Source organism: Balaenoptera acutorostrata, chromosome 12 (genome assembly GCF_949987535.1).
Source record: "Balaenoptera acutorostrata chromosome 12, mBalAcu1.1, whole genome shotgun sequence".
In the NCBI taxonomy this organism is placed as follows: Eukaryota; Metazoa; Chordata; class Mammalia; order Artiodactyla; family Balaenopteridae; genus Balaenoptera; species Balaenoptera acutorostrata.
The window spans coordinates 34893909-34909308 of NC_080075.1; positions in this window are offsets into that span (position 1 = coordinate 34893909).

The following is a 15400-nucleotide window of genomic DNA, read 5'->3' on the forward strand; positions in this document are numbered from 1 at the left end:
GAAAATCCATGCTTATTACATAGTTGTTTTTCTGTATAAGAGAGAAATTCTTTTCAAATTACAGCAACGTGGAAGAAGCTCTTTCTTATGGCATCACAAAGCCTTCTCTTTTTGTTATTTCCTTCAGGACCATTGCCTTCCAAAATATATATAACCCTGCCTTTCTGTTGCTGCTTGTATGTCTGTCCAATTGCATCTGCCAAACCTTCTGGATCCCCTCAGAGGCAACCAGAGATATATTATACCTCTGATCGGTTGTTAACCTTGAGTGTTAGAGTGTTGTAAACAGAGTTTGGAAACATCTTGCTAAAAGAATGTCTGCTGAGTGATGACATCATTTCTATAAAATACATGAAAATAGAGATAAAGAGAATGTTGACTAAGAACTTCATTTTTCATCACTATGAAGAATAATCGAACCTGGTGAAGTACTTTCATTCTGAAAAGGAATTGGAGAAAATATGCCCACATGAGGAATAGAAATCACAAAGTGAGAGTAACATGTTACTGTATAATTATCTTAGAGCTAATTCAGAACTAATAACACATTCCTTGTTCATTGTTCATATTGAAGCAATTTAGAGAAAGTGGTGTGAAAGCTCATGCTGATGCTGTGGTCCTTCAGCCATAGCAATCAGGCCTGGAAAGGACTGAACTGAACACTGGAAGATGAAAATCAGATTCTAAGCAGTGAGGACCAAAGTGCTACAGCTGTGAAGGCCACACCTGGAGCCCAGGTCTTGTGAGGACCCCATAGTCCCCACATTGAACTATCCCCATGGCTTCCCTGGCAGAAGAGACCAAAGTAAAGGACTTGCCCTAAGACTGAACAATGAAACATGGTTTTGTGAATCATTGAGCTTTCTGCAGAGTGACTGATCTGAACTGGTTTGCTTTTCTGCATCCTAGATAGAAAATATACACAGGTGTGTAATCTGTTCACGTCTGGAAGAACACATCCTCAGAGGAAAATGTTGGATCCTCAGAGGTACTTCAGGGAATTTTGAGTTCCATGTTTATTCAATTATATACTCTTCCTACCCACATCTGCAGTCTCCAATTCCTGGAAATGCCTAATAAAACATATCCATTCGGACTTATTCTGGAATGTATTTTTTCTTCAGAGGTCCCGCTGTGTTTAAATAAGGAACCAACTCCCCTCATCCAGGCCAGGGAAATATTTTCATTTGCTGTTCAGGCCTACAATTCTTTATTCATTTTCTCATATTGAAAAGTAATCAGTTAACAGAAATTAACCACGTTCCAGCTAATGTAGTAAGCACAAGTGCTACAGAAGATTCAAAGATATAAAACAACAAGGACTAATACTCCAAGATCCTGAAATCTGTCTGAGGGCAGGGCTGGCTCTTTGGACATGTGACCGACATAGTTACCCAGGACTCATACTCAGAAGACAGCCCCATACTTAAGACTTTAAAGTTGCCAACTTGAAATTCTTATTAGTTATATTTCTGAATTTGTGTTTTGTAAGTAAAGTCCAATGGGACAATGCAGCATGCCCTGGGGGCTTGGAGTTGTGGCTCATGTGTGGTCCCACCTCCTGCTTCTCCCCACCTCCTTGGGTGTGCTCTCCACAACCCACTCCTCTACCTCCACTGTGGGGGTCTTGGTGCAGATGCAGGAAGGATCAAGGTCAGACACATACACCTGCATGCTGAGTCACAGGAGGGGGGCTCTGTGTGCCTTTGAGGATTTACAATTATCTTGCAAGTATCCCCATGACCAAGGGAGTGTGATATTAAATAGCAAATCAAAAACACCATCGTAGGTTGAGAGAAAGAGAGAAACTATGGAAGAAAGGAAAAAGTTTTTTTCTGTTTTTTGAACAAAGGGTCCCATATTTTCATTTTGCACTTCACAGATTAAGTAGCTGTCTCTGATAGGAGACAAGACATGCACATAACATGGATATATCAAAGTAAGGTAAGAGGAAGGTTCTGGGAGGCTTTCCAACTTGTCCAAGGTCACGTGACAGTTAAGAATGGAATAATGTTTTCATGTAATCCAGGAGCCTGCACTCTTTCTTTCATGACTTGAAGCTTCTCCAAATGAGCAGTAGAGACAAAACATTCAGAGGAGTGTGAGCTCTTTCAACTGGAGTAGTTATGGAGGTTTCATGCAGAAAATGGACCTTTGGTTGAGACCTGTGGGACAGGCTGTATAGACACCTAGGGATGAAACGTCAGCCTAGGGGAGCAGCGGGGCCAGGCGGTATGAACTGTAAGGGGGCGTTCAGTGGCTGTGAGGACCACCTTATAATGTTCTTAGTACTCTCAGATTCACCTTTATGGTTATGAAATATCCCATTTAATCACAATTAGATAAAGAAAAGTTGAGTCAGAATTATTCCACTTATCAAGAACCGACAACTTGCTACACACTAAGCTCAAGCTATTCTAGGGATTTAATCTTCACCAATAGCCACAGAACACTTCTCTTCCTCCCTGGCCTCTGAGCTCAGGTATGTCAATCTCACACTTCCCTACATGTGTGAACGCTCTTTACTCTTTCCCACACCGATATGTTCCAATATCCTTGAGCTCCTCCCAGTAAAATAATATTTTAGTTGGTGACCATGGGTGTTTCTCTAAAAAAGCAATCACTCATTTTTTTTGACATACCTTTAAATTTGATTTGATCTCTTCACGAAGGCACATATTCAGGGAGTTATTTAAACAGGTATGCATATTTTAGAAATGTAGATACTATTTATTGTGTAGAATTTCATGTTTCACCCTAAAATAGATTGAATGTGTGTGTAGATGATGTGGGATGGACGTCTTGGGTCTTGGATATCTATTAGGCTATTAGTCTGCTGCGACAGAACTCATATTCCTTGTGTCTAGCATGGTTCTTGCCATATGATTAGGGCTCAATCAAGGATGATTTCAACTTAAATTCACGTACAAAAACGATTCTCCTAATTTTGGTCACTTTCCTCAAATCTAGAAAAAGCCAAACAATTTCCTCTCTCTTCTTGGATGGGAGGTAAAAAAAAGAAAAGAATTTAAACTAAAAAATAATTCTCCTTGGGCCTGTAATAGTCTCAGTGGAATTCAGCTTTCCTTATCTCTAGCAAGCTTCTTCTCTCTCCCTTTCAGCAAATGTTCAAAATGTTTGCCAACTTATTCAAGTCCTCGACATCACTCCTACCCTGCCTACTGTACCAGGAACATAAACGGTAAAAATCAACAAAAATCAAGCTTCATTTTTTTACTTTTATAAATTTATTTATTTATTTATTCTTGGCTGTGCTGGGTGGGATCTTCCCAGACCAGGGCTCGAACCCATGCCCCCTGCATTGGTAGGCAGATTCTTAACCACTGCACCACCAGGGAAGGCCTGGTGTCACTCTTCTTGAACTGGCATTCCTTCATCTACTGATCACTATCTTCACCCATTCTTCATTCTCTCTCATTTTGGAGAAATGTGCCCTTAACAGTTTCCAAGAACAATATCTCCACCTCCTCTATGCCCACCATCTTCTATCAGATAGCTGTCCTTTTTCTCAACCTTTAATATCTTCCTGTTGGTTTGCTACTTCTTTTTTGGTTTGTATGGGCAAATCTCCCCAGTACTAAAAAAACAAGCCAAAAATAAACATGAAAACCTTCCCTTAACTCTACCTTCCTCATAAACAGAGACCTTATAACTTCCCTTCCCTTTACATCTCTTAAAAGGATCATGTCATTTTCCCAAGTCCACATCCTCACCTCCCAGTCCTAGCTCAACCCGTTGAAATTTGGCTTCAGGTCTGAAGGGTAACTGGTAGTGCTTGGATTCAAAGTGAACCAGGCAAGGAGCCTAACCCTGAAATCTCTGATATGCTGGTATCTTTTCAGTACTCATGATTTGACTTCTCTTTACTTTTTGACGATGATAGTCTCTTCTTTTCTTGAAATTCTCTCCTCGCTTAATTTCTGTGACACCCCTTTCACCCATTTCTACTTCAACTGCTCCTTCTACCACCTGAACAATTGCTTGCCTCTCTTCTTCCATCTGTCCCTTCAGGGTTGCTGTTGGATTCTATGCTTGATCCTCTTCTCTCATTACCTGTCTCATTCTTGCTGGAAGACCTCCTCTATTCTGAACACTTGAGCCACCCCTACATGATGGAAAAACAGATCAAACCTTACCAAGCTTCAGACTTTAGTTTACAACTGTATATATTAGATTAGCGGTCCTCAACCATTTTGGCACCAGGGACTGGTTTCGCGGAAGACAATTTTTCCACGGACCAGGGGGTGGGGTGGGGGAGGATGGTTTTGGGTTGATTCAAGCACATTACATTTATTGTGCACTTTATTTCTATTATTATTACATTGTAATATATAATGAAATAATTATACAATTCACCATAATGCAGAATCAGTGGGAGCCCCGAGCTTGTTTTCAGCTGCCACTCACTGATAGGGTTTTTTTTTTTTTTTTTTTTTAATTTATTTATTTTTGTCTGTATTGGGTCTTCGGTTCGTGCGAGGGCTTTCTCCAGTTGCGGCAAGCGGGGGCCACTCTTCATCGCGGTGCGGGGACCGCTCTTCATCGCGGTGCGCGGGCCTTTCTCCATCGCGGCCCCTCCCGTTGCGGGGCACAGGCTCCAGACGCGCAGGCTCAGCAACTGTGGCTCACGGGCCCAGCCGCTCCGCGGCATGTGGGATCTTCCCAGACCAGGGCTCGAACCCGTGCCCCCTGCATTAGCAGGCAGACTCTCAACCACTGCGCCACCAGGGAAGCCCCACTGATAGGGTTTTGATATGAGTCTGCAAGCAATTGATTTATTATGGTCTCTGTGCAGTCAAACCTCACTGCTAATGATAATCTGTATTTGCAGCCGCTCCCCAGCACAACCATCACTGACTCAGCTCCACCTCAGATCATCAGGCATTAGATTCTCATAAGGAGTGCGCAACCTAGATCCTTTGCATGCGCAGTTCACATTAGGGTTCATGCCCCTATGGGAATCTAATGCTGCCGCTGATCTGACAGGAGGCGGAGCTCAGGTGGTAATGCAAGCAATGGGGAGTGGCTGTAAATACAGATGAAACTTCACTCGCTCACCCGCCGCTCACCTCCTGCTCTGTGTCCTGGTTCCTAATAGGCCGCAGACTGGTACCGGTTCGTGGCCTGGGGGTTGGGTACCCCTGTATTAGATGTATTTGATAATCATGTTTCAAAATCACATAGACTCCAAACCAAACTATTTTCATGAGTCCCCAGTCACACTGTTTTTCTATAACTTCTGTTTAGTTTAGTGGCATTTCTAACAGCCAGTCAATCAAGATATCCTCAGCTATCCTCAACTCTGATTTCTCACCCCCTTCCTCCTCCACAATCGGTCAGCAGAGCCTATAAATTCTACCTTTTCAATATTTCATTTAAGAAATAATAAAAACCTTTTTTCCTGATCATAAAAGTAAATTATAGGAGATTGTAGAAAACATGGAAATTATTAAAGAAAATATTGACACATATTTTACCCTGCAGAAATAATCACTGTTACTTTTTAGGTTATTTCCTTTTAATTTCTTTTGAGACTTCTTTGATCCATGCATTATGCAGAAGTGTTATTTTGTCTTCAAGTGCATTGGGATTTTCCAGTTGTCTTTCTGCTATTGATTTCTAACTTAATTTCATTGTGGTCTGAGAACATACTTTGTATGATACCTATTCTTTTAAACTGTCAAGGCGTGTTTTATGGCCCAGAATGTGGTCTACCTTGTTGAATGTTCCATATGACCTTGAGAAGAATGTGTATTTTGCTGTTGCTGAAAGAAGTATTCTATGTGCCAATTAGATCAAGTCGACTGATGCTGTTGTTCAGTTCAGCACCAGGATGCTTACTGATTTTATGCCAGTTTGATCTACCAATTACTCAAAGTTTCCAGCTAGAATAATGTTTCTCTATTTCTAATTGTAGTTGTATGTTTTTAACCTCATGTATTTTGATGCTCCTGTTAGGTGCATGGGTGTTAAGTATTGTTATATATTCCCAAATAACTGACTGCTTTATCATGATGTTATGCCCCTCTTTATCCCTCATAATTTTTTTTTTGTTCTGAAGTCTGCTTTATCTAAAATTAATATAGGTACTCTAACTTTTAAAAATGAGTGTTAGATAGTTAACTTTCTTTACCCCTTTACTTTAACCCACTTTTATATATAATCTGTGTCTGTGTATTTAAAGTGAGTTTCTTGAATATAACCTATAGTTGGGTCTTGTTTTTCTGATCCACTCTGACAATCTCTTTTTTATTTGGTATATTTAGATCATTCATACTTAAAGTAACTATTGATATAGTTGGATTAATATTTAACGTGTTTAACTATTTTGTATTTGTTACATTTGTTTATTTTTTCTTTCCTTCTTTTTTGCCTTGTTTTTTTGACAGTTTTTTTTTAAGAGAAGTTTTAAGTTAGCATCAAAATTGAGTGGAAGGTACAGATATCCTACATTCCTTGCCCTCACATGCATAGCCTCCCTCATCAAATCAACACCAGAATGTACATTTGTTAACAGTTGATGAACCTACACTGACACATCATTACCACCCAAAAATCAATAGTTTATCATTATATTTGAATAGTTATCTATTAAATCAATTAAGAATAAGAAAAAAAAGATTTTATTTTACCTTCATTTATTCCTTCTCTGATTGTCTTAGGCATTCAGGATGCTATAACAAAATGACACAGACTTAGTGGTTTATAAACAATACATATTTATTTCTCATAGTTCTAGTGGCTGGGAAGTCCAACAGATCCATAATTTGGTGAGAGGTCACTTCCTCTCTGATGGCCATTTTCTTACTGAGAGGCTTTTCAACTTGCCCATGGTCACATGGTAGTTAAAAAATGGAATAATGTTTTCATGTAATCCAGGAGCCTGTGCCGTTTCTTTTATGCTTTGCAGCTTCTCCAAATGAGCAGTAGAGACAAAACATTCAGAGGAGTGTGAGCTCTTTAAGCTGGAGTAGTTATGGAGGTTTTGTGCAGAAGATGGACCTTTTTTCACCTTATGCTCACTAAAAGAAATAAATGGTTTCTTATTAAATAATTGGTTTGCAATTTCTTAATAACTAACAAGATTGAATGTGCCTTATAAATAATAAATAGTGACCATAATATTAGATAACATTTATTGAGCACCTACTGTATCAGCTACTCTTCTAAGTGCTTTCTATGTGTACCCTCATTTAATCTTCACAGTAACCCTGTGAGGAGCCATTTTATTACCCTTTCTTTACAGATGAAGATATTAAGGCACAGAGAGTTTAAATAATTTGCCAAAGAATACACAGTGAGTAACTGGAAAACCTAGACAATTCACATCCAGGCAAGATGTGTCAGATATGGTTACCTCATAACCATCTCCTATTATGTTGTTCCCTCTAATCATATCTTTGTCCATTAAAGACATGTTACATGTATTCATTTTATTCCCTTTATTCCCTGTGGATTTGTAAAACTTTTCATAAGTTGAGAATATTATAATTTGTCCCTCATATATGTGGAAAATATTTCCCTCAGTTTTCGATTTGTTTTAAATGTTGCTTATTTTTTACACTTAATGAATATTATTTTCCTAATCAGATTTATTGAAATATAATTTATAAATATATAGAATGTTTTTCCTTATTTCTGTGAGTTTTGACAAATGCATGCAGTCATGAAACCACCAGCACAATCGATGTAGAACATTGCCATTACCCCCCAAAATGTTCCTTGTGCCCTTTATAGGTGACCTTACCCCTCATTCCCAGCCCCTGCAAAACTCTCATCTGTTTTCTGTCCTTTTAGATCTATCTTTCCAAAATGCCATATAAATTGAATCATACAGTAGGTAGTCTTTTGATTCTGGCTGCTTTCACTCAGTATAATGCATTTGAGATTCATCTGAGTTGTGTGTCAGTGGTTGGTCCTTTTTTTTTTTTGCTAAGTAGTATTTCATTATATAAATGTACCACATTTTACCTCTCCAGTCACCAGCTGAAAGGCAATTGGGTTATTTCTTGTTTTTGGTGATTACAAATAAAGCTACTATAAATACTTATGTTCAGGTTCTAATGTATACATATATTTTCACTTCTCTTGGGTAAATACCCAGGAGTGGGATTTCTGGGTTATACGATGACTATATTTAATTTTACGAGAAATTGCCAAATTGTTTTCCAAAGTGGTTGTAGCATCTTGCACACCTGCCAACAATGTATGATTATTCCATTTATCCCACATCTTTGACAACACTTGGACTTTTTAATTTTGTTTTCTTGTTGTTGTGGTGGTGGTGGTTTTGCCATTCTAATAGAAGTATAATGGTTTTAATTTGCATTTCCCTAATTACCAATGATGCTGAGCATTGTTTTTTTGTATGTATTTGCCATCTGTATATTTTCTTTGGTGAACCATCTTGCCATATTTTTTGCCCATTTAAAAAATTGAAATGTATGTTTTATTATTAAATTTGAAAGTTCTATATATAGTATAGATAGATTCTTTATCAGATATGTATTTTGCAATATTTTCTCTCAGTCTGCAGCTTTCCTTTTCATATTCTTAATAGTATCTTTGGAAGAGCAGAAATTTTAAACTTTATTGAAGTACAATATATTAATTTTCTTTCATGACTTTTCAAGTATGATGTTAGGTGAAATTTTTTTATACTTGACCTTTATTAGGATGAATAAATTCCTTTTTAAAAATTTTATTGAGATATAATTGACATATAACATATTAGTTTCAAGTGTACAATTTTGCTTTAAAAGAACCAATTAATTACCTTTTACATTTTATACAGCTAGGTTTATGTATCTTTTCTCTTGTGATTTATTCTAATATTTTAGGCTTAGAAAACCTTTTTCTTTTGCATTGTCAAAATCGGATCAAAGTTTATTGTATTTTCTTCTACTTTTTTCTTCCTTTTACATCATGTACATTGTTTGTATGTATTTAAAAAATTACTTTGGAATTAATCTTTCTTACATAGGATCTGTATTATCTTGCCCAAATAGCTATATCCTCATCGCAGGGACATTTAGATTTGGAATTTTTTTTCCTTTCTAACATCAGTTTTGAGCGCTTTCTTGGGTATGGCAAAAAATGACATAGAAATGAATTCATAGGCTGACTGCACCATATCAAAGTGGAAGCGAGTGGGGGAGCAGGGGCAGGGATGTGTTATGGCCTCAGTATGTGAATTTAGGGTCATTAAAGGAATGACTTTAGGTGATTATATAATGTAGAAACAATGGAGAATATAAATGTGTTTTTGCTTGTTGTTGATAGAGATGGCCAAAGCAATTTGTATTTTGAATTATTACATCATTCTACTTGTGCCTCTCTTTTATTTTTTTTGTTTCTTATTTAATTAAATTTTTAAATTGGAGTATAGTTGATTTACAATGTTGTGTTAGTTTCAAGTGTACAGCAAAGTGAGTCAGTTATACATATACATATATCCACTCATTTTTAGATTCTATTCCTATATAGGTCATTACAGAGTATTGAATAGTGTTCCCTGTGCTATACAGTAGGTTCTTATTACTTATCTATTTTATATGTAGTAGTGTTTATATGTCAATCCCAATCTCCCAATTTAACCCTCCCCTCCTTCACCCCTTAGTAACCATAAGTTTGTTTTCTACATCTGTGACTCAATTTCTGTTTTGTAAATAGGTTCATTTGTACCCTTTTTTTAGATTCCACATATAAGTGATATCATATGATATTTGTCTTTTTCTGTCTGACTTACTTCACTCAGTATGACAATCTCTAGGTCCATCCATGTCACTGCAAATTACTTGTGCCTCCCTTCTGATACTTAACATCTACTATATTTTTTTAATTATTATTTTTAATTGAAGTATAGTTGATTTACAATGTTGTGTTAGTTTCAGGTGTACAACAAAGTGTTTCATATGTGTATATATAATATACACACACATATATATATTCTTTTTCAGATTCTTTTCCCATATAGGTTATTACAAAATATTCAGTATAGTTCCCTGTACTATACAGTAAGTCCTTATTGGTTATCTATTTTATATAGAGTATTGTGTATAACATCTACTATATTTTAATAGTTATTTATGTTTATAATAGCAAACTGAGAACAGATACTCATTGGGTCTGGTTTACTCTTCTATCCATTTCAGAATATGTTTATGGTGATTTTCACAAGGTAGGCTGTCATTAAGAGTAGAAGGAAGAAGAGAACTAAATGAAAGAAGGAGAAAGGAAGAAAGACAAAATGGATAAAGGTAATATGAAAGGAAAATAACATGGTGAAAGGCAGGGAATCTAAGATATGGAGGGAAAGGACAGGAAAGTATAGTTGAATGGTTTGAGTGTCTTTTGTGGCAATTGAGTACGTGAACATCTCTCTACTTCTATAAACACATCTTTTCTCCTTCACTTAGAATAGTTCCCACTCATACCACTTGGGGAAGTTAGTTTGGGAGAAGACTATAATAGTGAGTTAAATGCCAAGCTAAGAGTCTTCAATTTCATCCTACAGTTGATGGAGAATTTTAAAAATTCTTTGAACACAAGAGCAATTTAGGCAAAATGGTGCTTTTAGGTCTTGAATTAATTGGTTTTGAGGATGGAGCAATGAAAAGCCTGGAAACACGAAGACAATTTTGGTCTTTTTTATGCCCAAAGCCTGGCTTCCTCTTTTTGGCACAGAGCTAAGTTTCATTTCCCTCACGTCTAGATAGGGTCATATGATTGGTTCTCACCAATGGATAATGCATGGATGTGGTCATTTGCATTCTGAAGAAGCTAAGAGCAGATGTTTTTTCTTCATGCTTTTGGTCTAAACTCTCAACTGCCAGCTTGTTGATGCCAGGATAACCACGAAACTACATATTGAAAATGGAGAAGCTACATAAAGAAGAAGATGGAAGCCACAAAAGTCATCACTTGGAGGAGAGCCACCCACCATGAAGTCATCTGTATTGGACTTTATGAGAATGAAAAATAAAAGTTTATGTTGTCAAATCACTGAGATTTAGCTGTTGCTTATTACAGCAGCTAGTGTAACCATTCTGACTAATTAAAGTCATTGTGACAAGGACAGTGTGTGGTGGTGAGGACGAGAAATGGAGTTTGAGCTCATGGATTGGAAAGAAAGACACAAATGGGTGAAGCATTACAAAGGAAAATGGCAGAAGAAGGAAGGATGACTTCAAGGTGAGCCTAAACTCCTGGAGGAAATTGTTAGCAGAAATAACAATGTCCAGAAAAAAAGACTGTCTTGGGGGAAAGAATATAACAACTTTTATTTTAGATGTATTGAGTCTCATATATTATAGTATATCTAAATGGAAATGCCTGACGAATTAAAAAACTAGTTGCAGAAGTAAATTGTGTGCACATGTGTGCACGCGTGTGTGTGTGTGAGAGAGAGAGAGAGATAAGAAAGAGAGAGAAAGAAAGATTGCAAAAATAGGGGATGTAGGTCTCATAATAAAAAGGTAATAGTTAGGGCTTCCCTGTTGGCTCAGTGGTTGAGAATCTGCCTGCTAATGCAGGGGACACGGGTTCGAGCCCTGGTCTGGGAAGATCCCACATGCCGCGGAGCAACTGGGCCCTTGAGCCACAACTACTAAGCCTGCGCGTCTGGAGCCTGTGCTCCGCAGCAAGAGAGGCCGCGATAGTGAGAGGCCCGCGCACCGCGATGAAGAGTGGCCCCCGCTTGCCGCAACTAGAGAAAGCCCTCGCACAGAAACAAAGACCCAACACAGCCATAAATAAATAATAAACAAATTAAAAAAAAATGGTAATAGTTAAAATGGGTTCAAACTTACGTAAAGAAAGGCAACTAACAAAATCAGTATTTGGGAGTGGATTTACTATTTAGTATGAACAATAGAATAGCAAGAAAAAGTCTTATCTTTGCCACTAACTGTATCTAAAATGACCTTGGCCAAGTTTCTTAACGTGTTTGAGTCTTAGTTTCCTCAAGAGGGGTTTGGACAGGACTTGAAACAGCTCTTTCAGTTAGAATCACCCATGAAAGTTTAAAAGTCCACATGGCTGTGCCCCCTTCTCAGACTCACTGAATCAGAGTGTCCAAGGTGTGGGTAAGGCCAGCAGGAGGCCCTTCCATGTCAGCGATTTCACACCCTCAGTGGGGAGCTGGGCAGCTTACTCTTGAATTTCATTTATAACAACTTTTACAAGCACAGTGTTTTATTCATCTAGTTTAAAAGTTTCACCCTTGAGTTGTGGGTAGGCCTATTTTCAAGTCTATCTTTTGGTCAAGAAGCTTTCTGGGACCAGAAGGCTCCTTGCTAATGCCTCCGTCTCAGCAAGGCAAGAAGTTACACTTAGCAACTAATAAGAGAGGACAGATGGTACTTGTAGTTCCCAGTGTGGACTCTGATGTCAGATTGCGGTCAAATCCTGACTCCTGCCCTTAAAAGTTGTGTACCATTGAAAAGTTACTTAATTTCTCTGGACCTTAGTTTTCCTACCTGTAAAATGAAACATGGTTAGAAAGTAACACATAGGGTTGTTATGAGGATCAAATGAATTAATATATGCAAAGTGCTTAGACAGTGCTAGAACATATTAAGTGCTCCATAAAGGCTAACTATTGTCATTATTAGATCTATAGACTCAGAACTCCTGGGGACAGGAGACAAAGTAGAAGGTAGAGTGTAACACCTCTGTCTGTCCTAATATCTATAAGTGTGATTCTGGGGGGACTTTGGAGCCAGATATGGGAGAAAATTTGCAGATGTACTACAAAACTGTAATCCTTCTTGCTGTTGCTATCTTAGAAAGATTTAATAAGACAGCACGTTTTACAATCACCCCAGCTGAATAGCCAGGGTAGGGGAATTCCAATGAAGTAGGTAACCCCAAAATTGCCCAAATGTCTGCTTTTTAAAAGCCCTATTTTTTTAAATTGATTAATTAATTAATTTTTTATTTACTTTTGGCTGTGTTGGGTCTTCATTGCTGTGCCCGGGCTTTCTTCAGTTGCGGTGAGCAGGGCCTACTCTTCGTTGCAGGGAACGGGCTTCTCATTGAGGTGGCTTCTCTTTGTTGCGGAGCAAGGGCTCTAGGCACGTGGGCTTCAGTAGTTGTGGCACACGGGCTCAGTAGTTGTGGCATGCGGGCTCAGTTGTTGTGGCACACGGGCTTAGTTGCTCTGCGGCATGTGAGATCTTCCTGGACCAGGGCTCGAACCCGTGTCCTCTGCATTGGCAGGTGGATTCTTAACCACTGTGCCACCAGGGAAGCCCCCATTGACTACTTTTATATTAAAAACCCTGAACCAAACATATATACACATATATATTAAACAGAGACATAAATACATATTCAATATTTTTACAGCATTGGTGTTATAGGTAAACGTGTTACATGTTACTCTTTCTATATTCTGTTACAAGTTCTTTGTACTACTGTTTAACATACCATATTTTAAGCATTTCCTATGTCATACAATGAGCTTTAAAGCATCACATACATAATGGAACATAGTAATATGTTTATGTGCCATAATGTAAACATAAGCATATCACTGGGAACTTGTTTCCAGTTAATTGATATACATCTTTTAAAAATAAATGCCATATACACTAAGTCACTTACTGCACCTCTGATTAATTTTTTATGATTGATTCTAATGGTAGAAATATTTCCTCAGGTAATGGTCATTTTTAGAGCTTATAAATATTGCAAATTGCTTTCTTTTATCAATTTTACATTCTCCCAAGCAATACATATTTCCCTTTTGATATATGCTTATCCACAGAGCAAAATTTTTTGCCATGAAAATTGGATTCATATGAATATTTTCCAACTTGCCTTTTGTTTGTTTTTTTAATTTAATTTTTATTTTATATTAGACTATACTTGATTTACAATGTGGTGTTAGTTTCAGGCATACAGCAAAGTGATTCAGTTATACATATACATATATTCATTCTTTCTCGGATTCTTTTCCCATACAGGTTATTACAGAATATTGAGCAGCATTCCCTGAGCTATACAGTAGGTCCTTGTTGTTTATCTATATTATACACAGTAGCTGTGTATGTGTTAATCCCAAATTCCTAATTTATCCCTCCCCGCCACGTTTCCCCTTTGGTCACCATAAGTTTCTAAAAGCCCTATTTTAAAAAATATTTTATTTATTTATTTATTTATTTATGACTGTGTTGGGTCTTCGTTTCTGTGTGAGGGCTTTCTCCAGTTGCGACAAGTGGGGGCCATTCTTCATCGCAGTGCTCGGGCCTCTCACTATCGCGGCCTCTCTTGTTGCGGAGCACAGGCTCCAGACGCGCAGGCTCAGTAGTTGTGGCTCACGGGCCTAGTTGCTCCGCGGTATGTGGGATCTTCCTAGACCAGGGCTCGAACCCGTGTTCCCTGCATTGGCAGGCAGACTCTCAACCACTGCGCCACCAGGGAAGCCCTAAAAGCCCTATTTTTAAAAAGCTGCTGGACGTCATTCCAGCTGTAGAACAAGAGCATCATTTATGCTATTGCTTTGCTTACTGTAGTAATTTTCAATATTGAACAATTCTGCCATTTACAGGTACTATTTGTTTTTGTATTTCCCCACCTCTGAGTTCATGATTCCACCTTAATGCTAGCTAGCCATTTCTGATGTGGCATTATAAAAATTACTCGAATTAAACTGTATTCTCTCTATTTTTTAATCTGAGGATTTCTCAGTGCATCTCAAGGTAACGAGAATTATATGTCACAGTTTTGATGGAGTTTTGGGCAAGGTTTAATGATAAATTCAGTTAATGACGGTAATTGGGTAGAGAGATCTCTGAGCCTTGCTCCTCATGGATTTCTGGAAATTGGCACCAACTGTAAATGGGAGGAGAAATAAAGTCATAAAGCCTCAAATCAGGACCCCAGTCACTGTCCTTGCCTCTAGTCCCATATCCATCCCTTGGGTGGAAGAATTCAACAAACAAGGCAGGGATGAAAAGGCATTGAGTGAGGGCCCAGCTTAGGTCTTAAGGGTGGACTTTACCTTCAGGGGAGATTTAGGAATATTAGATATAAATGAAGAGAAAATGTTTGTGTAGAACAAGCGTCTTGTAATATTTTTAAAGGGTGGACATTGAAATCTCAAATGCAACATAGAGCAGATAAGAGGGAATATTTACAGAGTAACCAGGTGGCAAATTTTTACTAGTGAATAATGAACTTTGCTGATATCAGGTTATGTGGTTGGGTCTCAATCCCGATAAAGGAGTTTGCTGGGGTGTGTCAATGATATGGACATGGCTTTTTCCAAAGTGATCGTTCTGGAAAGAGATTTCCACACCTTAAAGCCAATATAAAGGGTAGAAGTTGCATGGGCAGCCTCACTTGCTCCAGCAGCTTCTGCCTTTCAGGCAAA